Source organism: Oryctolagus cuniculus, chromosome 10 (genome assembly GCF_964237555.1).
Source record: "Oryctolagus cuniculus chromosome 10, mOryCun1.1, whole genome shotgun sequence".
NCBI classification, from domain to species: domain Eukaryota; kingdom Metazoa; phylum Chordata; class Mammalia; order Lagomorpha; family Leporidae; genus Oryctolagus; species Oryctolagus cuniculus.
Window position 1 is genome coordinate 956,476 of NC_091441.1, and position 7,210 is coordinate 963,685.

Genomic DNA, 7,210 nt, shown 5'->3' on the forward strand with positions numbered 1-7,210 from the left:
CCGGGACCGATCCCCAGCAGCTGGTGGGGCACAGGGGCTGGCTGAGGGTCCTCGTGCTGCTCCACACGGCTCGAGCTACAGAATCTGGAACTCAGGCCCCTCCAGGGCACACGGCTGAGACCGGGGCTCAGGAACGTCTGTGTGACCCCCGGCTGCCCTTCCTCCATCGGAGACCCGGGGTGCATGGCCCGGGACCTGTGCAAAGTCACATGCACGTGAAAACCCCTTCACCAAGGATGTGGACGAGTTAAGGAAGCAAGGGGGGAGGGTTTACCTGCAGAAGCCGACTGGAATCTGCCATTGGCTCAGACCTTGGCCCCAGGAGGGCAGGGGCAGGGGCAGGGGACAGGGAGAAGCGGTGGTGCTCTGCACAATCCTCCCTGTGTCACCTGGGCGCTTGCTTTGTCACGTCCCCTCTTTTTCCTGGTTGGGGGAGTCCCCATCTAGAGAGCTGGGAACACTCTACATTTGGTTTCTAAATGATGCCAACTCCTGTTTAAAAATCAGAGGCACTGCCTGCAGCTCTCAGGAACAGGCCAGCAAGGGAGCTGTCGCATGGCAGGGACTCATCAGTGTCCCAGGGGTCACATCCACAGCAGGGAGCGCCTCGGACCACACTGACCACGAGTGCTCTGACCACGTGAGCGCCTCTGACCACACTCTGACCATGTGAATGACTCTGACCACACTCTGACCACGTGAATGACTGACCATGTGAGTGCCTCTGACCACACTGAACACGTGAATGACTCTGACCACACTGACCACGTGAGCACCACTGACCATGTGAGCGCTTCTGACCACACTCTGACCACGACCACACTGACCACGTGAATGCCTCTGACCACGTGAGCACCACTGACCATGTAAGCACCTCTGACCACACACTTATGACCACGTGAATGCCTCTGACCACACAAATACTTCTGACCATGTGTCTCTGACCATGTGAACACCACTGGCCACAAGAGCTCCTCTAATCACATGAGCCCCTCTGACCACGTGAGTGCCTCTAACCACATGAGAACCACTGACCAAGGCTCCTCTGACCACGTGAGTGCCTCTGGCCACGTGTCTATGACCACGTGAGCCCCTGACCTTGTGAGTGCCTGCTAACCGAACTCCAGCACAGAGCAAAAGCCCTCGACTAGCTAATTACAAAGGCATGGGAAGCAAACAACACTGAGGGTACGATCGTTTAAATCCTTGTGAAATACTGACAGTCCCCGATCCAACAGTTAGGCCAGATTTGTAAACGTACACCAATCGTTTTCTATCAAGTTTAGAAAAACTAACATTTTCTTATCTAAGGCAAAATGCATCAGGCTCTACCCAAGTGCAGCTGGACAGATCTTGCTGGACGGATACTCGCTGGCCTGAATCGAGTTTCGCCTTCTGGAGTTTCAGCTTCAGGTACATAAAGCTGTTATCAGGACGACGGAGATGTCTCCTAACCACGAGAATAAAGAGGAAGCCATTGGAACTGTTTCCTACCACGTGCAGGGGAAGACGGGCTCAGGTCTCCGGGAGTGAGCGCTCACCCCAGGCAGCAGGGCTCCTTCTGCAGGTCTCGCACCGTCCTCTGCTGCTCTCTCGTGCGTAGACCCTTCTTGACTGCAAACGCCGCAGTAATGTTTTGCAGAGACCACGTTGTTCACTGAATGCCCCTGAAGCCACGCTCGCTGCATCCACCACCCACGCCCTGAGTCCCTGGGAGCCCAGACTGTGGTCAGCTCAGACCTGCAGCAGCCCCGGACCGCCACGCAGGCCACACGTGTGGGCCGAGCCCTGGACCCTTCTCAGGCACACTGGCGGCCTCCGAAGGCAGCATGCTCGCGCCTGTGCCCCGCTGGGCTGACCACTGAGGGTGTGGGGACCAAGCCATACTCACACCGGCTGTCTCAGGCTGCGTCCGCTTGCTTCAGGGCTTGAGAAAAACTCCCGGGCTGTCTTCCATCGCATACCGAGTCCGGCCATGAAATGCACGTTTCTACAACGGGGGTGGGAGCGTAGCCTGAGGCCCTCCTTGGAAACAACAGAACCGTTACTGCAAGTCAGAACTGGTCCCCCCGCCTTGCGCAGGCAGGTGACAAAGGTGGCAGCAACGAGGCTGAAGCCTCACTGGAAACACGGGAGCCACATTCTGCTAAGGGCAGCGGCGCACACGAGGACACGAGGGTCGCTGAGTGGCTCAGGGAGAACTGTGAATGTGCTGGGGACTCCCTGCTGACTCGGGGCGCTTGAGTCAGATCCTGCAGTGTTCTCAGAGTGTGAAAAATGTTTATTTAGCATTCTGCTAAGAAAGAAACTCTTCAGAAATATTTATGGATAAGGAGGTGGCGCTGTGGCGTAGCGGGTGAGGCTGCCGCCTGCAATGCCAGCATCCCATGTGGGCAACGGAACGAGGCCCAGCTGCTCCTCTTCTGACCCAGTGCTCTGCTGTGGCCTGGGAAAGCAGTGGAGGATGGCCTAAGTGCTTGGGCCCTGCACCCGTGTGGGAGACCCAGAAGAAGCTCCAGGCTCCTGGCTTTGGATCAGCGCAGCTCTGGCCATTGCAGCCATCTGGAGAATTAACCAGTGGATGGAAGACCTCTCTCTCTCTCTCTCTCTCTCTCTCTCTCTGCCCCTCTGTAACTCTGCCTTTCAAATAAATAAATCTTTTTAAAAAATTGTGGATAAAGTTCTTTTTCCTGAATCACACAGTTTGGGAGGTCAACACAGCTCTTTCCTTGCTATTAAAGATCTGGTAGCTTCTTGGGTGGGATCATAGCCTGGTTCAACGTATCATCCAGCAAGTGTCTGCAGACAGATGTCGCCTTCAGAACTCAGGCCTCGGCAGGACCGGCTTCCTGTTACCAGGACAGTTCTGCGAGGTGCCACGTAGACGGCTGGGTCACTGCACTGCGCGCATCCCGAGCCCGCCTGCAGGAGTGGTACAGCGTGGGTCGGCACCTTGTTCGGGGACTTCCTGGCAGAATGGAACTCTGCCCCTGAAAGTCGCAAGCACATGCGCAGCCAGAAGACACCGGGATGCGGGGGAGGGGGCGCCCGAACTTTGTGGAGAAATGGAAGGGAAAGATGAATTCATTTTGGTGCAAAACAATGTGAAATCCATGCAGGATTTCCCCATCGGAGGCTGTGCCAGGCGCGGCGCTCTCCCAGGCCGCGGGCTGCCCTGCAGCCGGCCAGGTGCAGCCCCACGCGAGCCTCCCCGGAAAGCGCAGGCCGCAGGCACTGCTCTGCACTCCTCCCCGGAACAGCCACCGGATGAGGCTGAGAGAGCAGGGGGACGGACGAGGCTACAGAACAGGAGAGTTCCCCGTTTTCACAAATAACCGCATTTGGACCCCGGCGTAATGCGTTTATTCCCGTGTCTGACCCACGCACAGCGAGCCTGACCCTTGAACCGCTCGTTCTGCACTGACTGCTGGACACAAGCGCGCCTGCCTCCTCCTCTCGTCCCCTCACCGCATTCAGTGACAGCGGAGTCACACACGGGCGAGCCAGACACCTGTCCCAACGACAAGCGGTGACCCCTCCAGAGAACTCCAGTGAGATACAGGCCGGGTGTACATGGGGGCGCTCCCGCCGGCACCGTCACCACGGGAGCTTCTCCACGTGCACGGGGAGCAGGCAGACGCCTGCTGTGGGCTGCACGTTCTGCCGCCCACAGTCGTCTCGCCGAGCAGCAACACCGGGAAAACGCAACGCAGCCTCAAACGTCTCTTTTCTAACAGCAAGTGCAGCAAGCATAATATTCCAGAACTGGGTTTATTTTACCTTGAACACATCACATGTCAATGAATTCAGTGCTTTGTAATTTTTTTATAAAGACAAAGCTACAAACACACTTTTCCTGGTCCAGAGATGACTCCACGTAGTGACTCTAGCAAGGTCACTTACAATATATTTTTCATTTCTGAGGAAGAATGTTCTCAGGCAATCACTCGTATTTCCTGTCTCTATAAATACCACCATCGGTCTGTCTAGTGGATTTCTACAAGGAACGGAAAGGTGTGTATTAGTGGTAGTTTTTTTTCAATAGAATTTTAGAAAAGGAAAGAATTTGAGTATCATAAACTATGGATGAGGCAGGGTACAGGCGGGCTGGGGCTCTGGCCCTTGCACGCACAGCCAGGGTGACGAGCACCGGCTCACTCCAGCGGGCAGCCCTGGGCCCCGGGAGGACCTGTGGACCAGCGCTGACCATCAGGAACATGCTGGAAGGAGAGCAGGAAGTGTCCTTCCTGGTGGGAGCGCTGAGAACTCGCACCCACTACTCCTTTCCTACGTGAAGAGGGGGAGTTTAGTTTTCCACCTGGAGTTAAAGAATATTTTGCCAGCCACATTTTCTCATGGTTACAAATCAGCCCCAGGCCCGCCCCCACATACCTCACGCCCGCTTTCTCAGTGGACGCCATGTCTGAGACTTCCCAAGGAATGAGCGAGCGCCGGTTCCCTCTCAGGACCCGCGGGGGCACATGCGGCTGTCCGGGCTCTGGACCTCCCTGGAGACACACGGACGAGGAGGGGAGGGTGGCGGGGACGGAGGACAGAGATCCCCACGTTGGCTGCGCTCGGTGCAGGCAGCATCCGGCAAAGCCGGTTCAACGTGGCCGGGGAGTCAGGAGCCATCAGACAGCGGCGACGTCATCACATCCGGTGAACTTGGAGATGCGCCCAAATCGCAATTCTGAGGCCGTTTCTGGTTCCGTCATACACAGGCTCAGGAACCAAGTTGGCGTCAGAAAAACACCTTTGCAGGGGCCGGTGCTGCTGCCGGCATCCTGTGTGGGCACTGGTTTGTGTCCCGGCTGCTCCACTTCCCATCCAGCTCCCTGCTGATGGCCTGGGAGAACCGGTGAAGCTGCTGGCTCCTGGCTCCAGCCTTGCCCAGTCCTGGCTCCTGCGGCCATCTGGGTCAGTCCCCAGTGGATGGACACTCTCGCTCTCTTTCAAATACATACATTTTAAAAAGAAACACCAACATCTTCGACAGTCAAGAGGCGAAGGCCCCTCTCCTGCCTTCTCCTTGCCATCCATGTCAATGCTGTGGCGTCTTTGCTGTTTCCTTTCCACTCTTGAGTTAGCTGTTCCTGTGCCCCGATGGCTACGCCAGCTCTGAATGCCACCTGGGGACGGCGCGTGCCGCGGGGCGGAAACCTCCAGCCCTTCCCAGCAGAGGAAGCAGCCGCCGCGGCCTCTGGTCGTGGCACTTAATTAAAAGAATCATTTATAGTTTTCCGCCTCCTCCGCATCACCCGTGAGGCGAAGCCCACCCCCTGCTGCCCTCCCCTGCGGGGCCGGCTCCTGCCTCACCTGTGCACTTTCTCACGTGACCAAGTCCCAGGTGTGCTGGCGCCGTCTGTGCCCTCTTCCTCCATGGCCCGGAGGCTCAGGCTCAGGCGCAGACCCGCTCAGACCCTGCTGCTTGCAGGCTGCCCAGGGCCCTCGGTGAGCAACGCCGCAAATGCCCTCTTCCATTGCGGAATGCGATTCAGAAATACCACGGCCTGCATTCATTCAATTCCATGACAAACACAGTAACCTGGACTGAGACACCCGTTTGCACCAGTGGGTGTGTGAAGCCACAGATTTAATAAATGCTGGACCCAGGTAACCATCCCCAGCTGTCCCCGGAGCCCCAGCCCCCAGCAGGCTGCAGTATGGAAACGAGGTCTCTCCCAGCCAGCGGCAGGGCCCCTGCAGCCCCCGCACAGGACGGGGCTGGCCTGGGGCGCCTGCGGGAGCTGTCTCGTTTGTAACACTTCACGCTACTCTTTGCTTGCATCACGTACGCGTCCCTGGGAGCCGAGAGGACTTCCATGTGCACTGAGATACTAACCAGAGGAAGGGCAAAACCCCTTCAGAGGGACGGGGCGACACGAGCAGCCGGGGCGCGGTGGGGAGCAGTGGGGGGCAGTAGGGGGTGGTGGGGGGCGGATGAGCAGCCAGGGAGCAGTGGGGGAGTCAGACAAGCAGCCGGGGCGCGGTGGGGAGCAGGGAGGGGCAGTAGGGGGTGGTAGGGGGTGGGGGGGCGACAAGAGCAGCCGGGGCGTGGTGGGGAGCAGGGAGGGGCAGTAGGGGGTGGTGGGGGGCGGATGAGCAGCCAGGGAGCAGTGGGGGAGTCAGACAAGCAGCTGGGGCGCGGTGGGGAGCAGGGAGGGGCAGTAGGGGGTGGTAGGGGGTGGGGGGGCGACAAGAGCAGCCGGGGCGCGGTGGGGAGCAGGGAGGGGCAGTAGGGGGTGGTAGGGGGTGGGGGGGGCGGATGAGCAGTGGTGGGGCAAAACCCCTTCAGAGGGACGGGGCGACACGAGCAGCCGGGGCGCGGTGGGGAGCAGTGGGGGGCAGTAGGGGGTGGTGGGGGCGGATGAGCAGCCAGGGAGCAGTGGGGGAGTCAGACAAGCAGCCGGGGCGCGGTGGGGAGCAGGGAGGGGCAGTAGGGGGTGGTAGGGGGTGGGGGGGGCGGATGAGCAGTGGTGGGGCAAAACCCCTTCAGAGGGACGGGGCGACACGAGCAGCCAGGGCGTGGTGGGGAGCAGTGGGGGGCAGTAGGGGGTGGTAGGGGGTGGGGGGGCGACAAGAGCAGCAGGGGTGCGGTGAGCAGTGGGGGGCAGTAGGGAGTGGTGTGGGGCGGATGAGCAGCCAGGGAGTGGTGGGGGGGTCAGACGAGCAGCCGGGGAGCGGTGGGGAGCAGGGAGGGGCAGTAGGGGGTGGGGGGGATGAGCAGTGGGGGGGCGGGGGGCAGTGGGGAGCAGTAGGGAGTGGTGGGGTGCAGATGAGCGGCTGGGGAGCAGTGAGAGGCAGTAGGGGGTGGTAGGGGGTGGGGGGCGGGGGCAGTGGGGAGCAGTAGGGAGTGGTGGGGAGTGGGGGGGGCAGACGAGCGGCTGGGGAGCTGTGGGGGGCAGTAGGGAGTGGTAGGGGGTGGGAAGGGGGCGGATGAGAGTCCAGGAGCGGTGGGGAGTGGTGGGATGCAGACGACCAGCCCGGGAGCAGTGGGGAGCAGTGGGGGCCCTTCCTTCAGGGGCACACGGACAGAAACCGCCATCCTCCTGCAGTGCCTGGGCTGGTGTGGCTGCGTGAGCCGGAGGCCGCTCTGCGCGTGCCTCAGAGGCGGCCCCCGCTGTGGAACGCCCTGCTGGGCACGCCGCTCCTCGCGCTGCCCCAGCTGCCCATGCTCTCTCTGGAGCAGTTCTGCCATCGGAAGTGC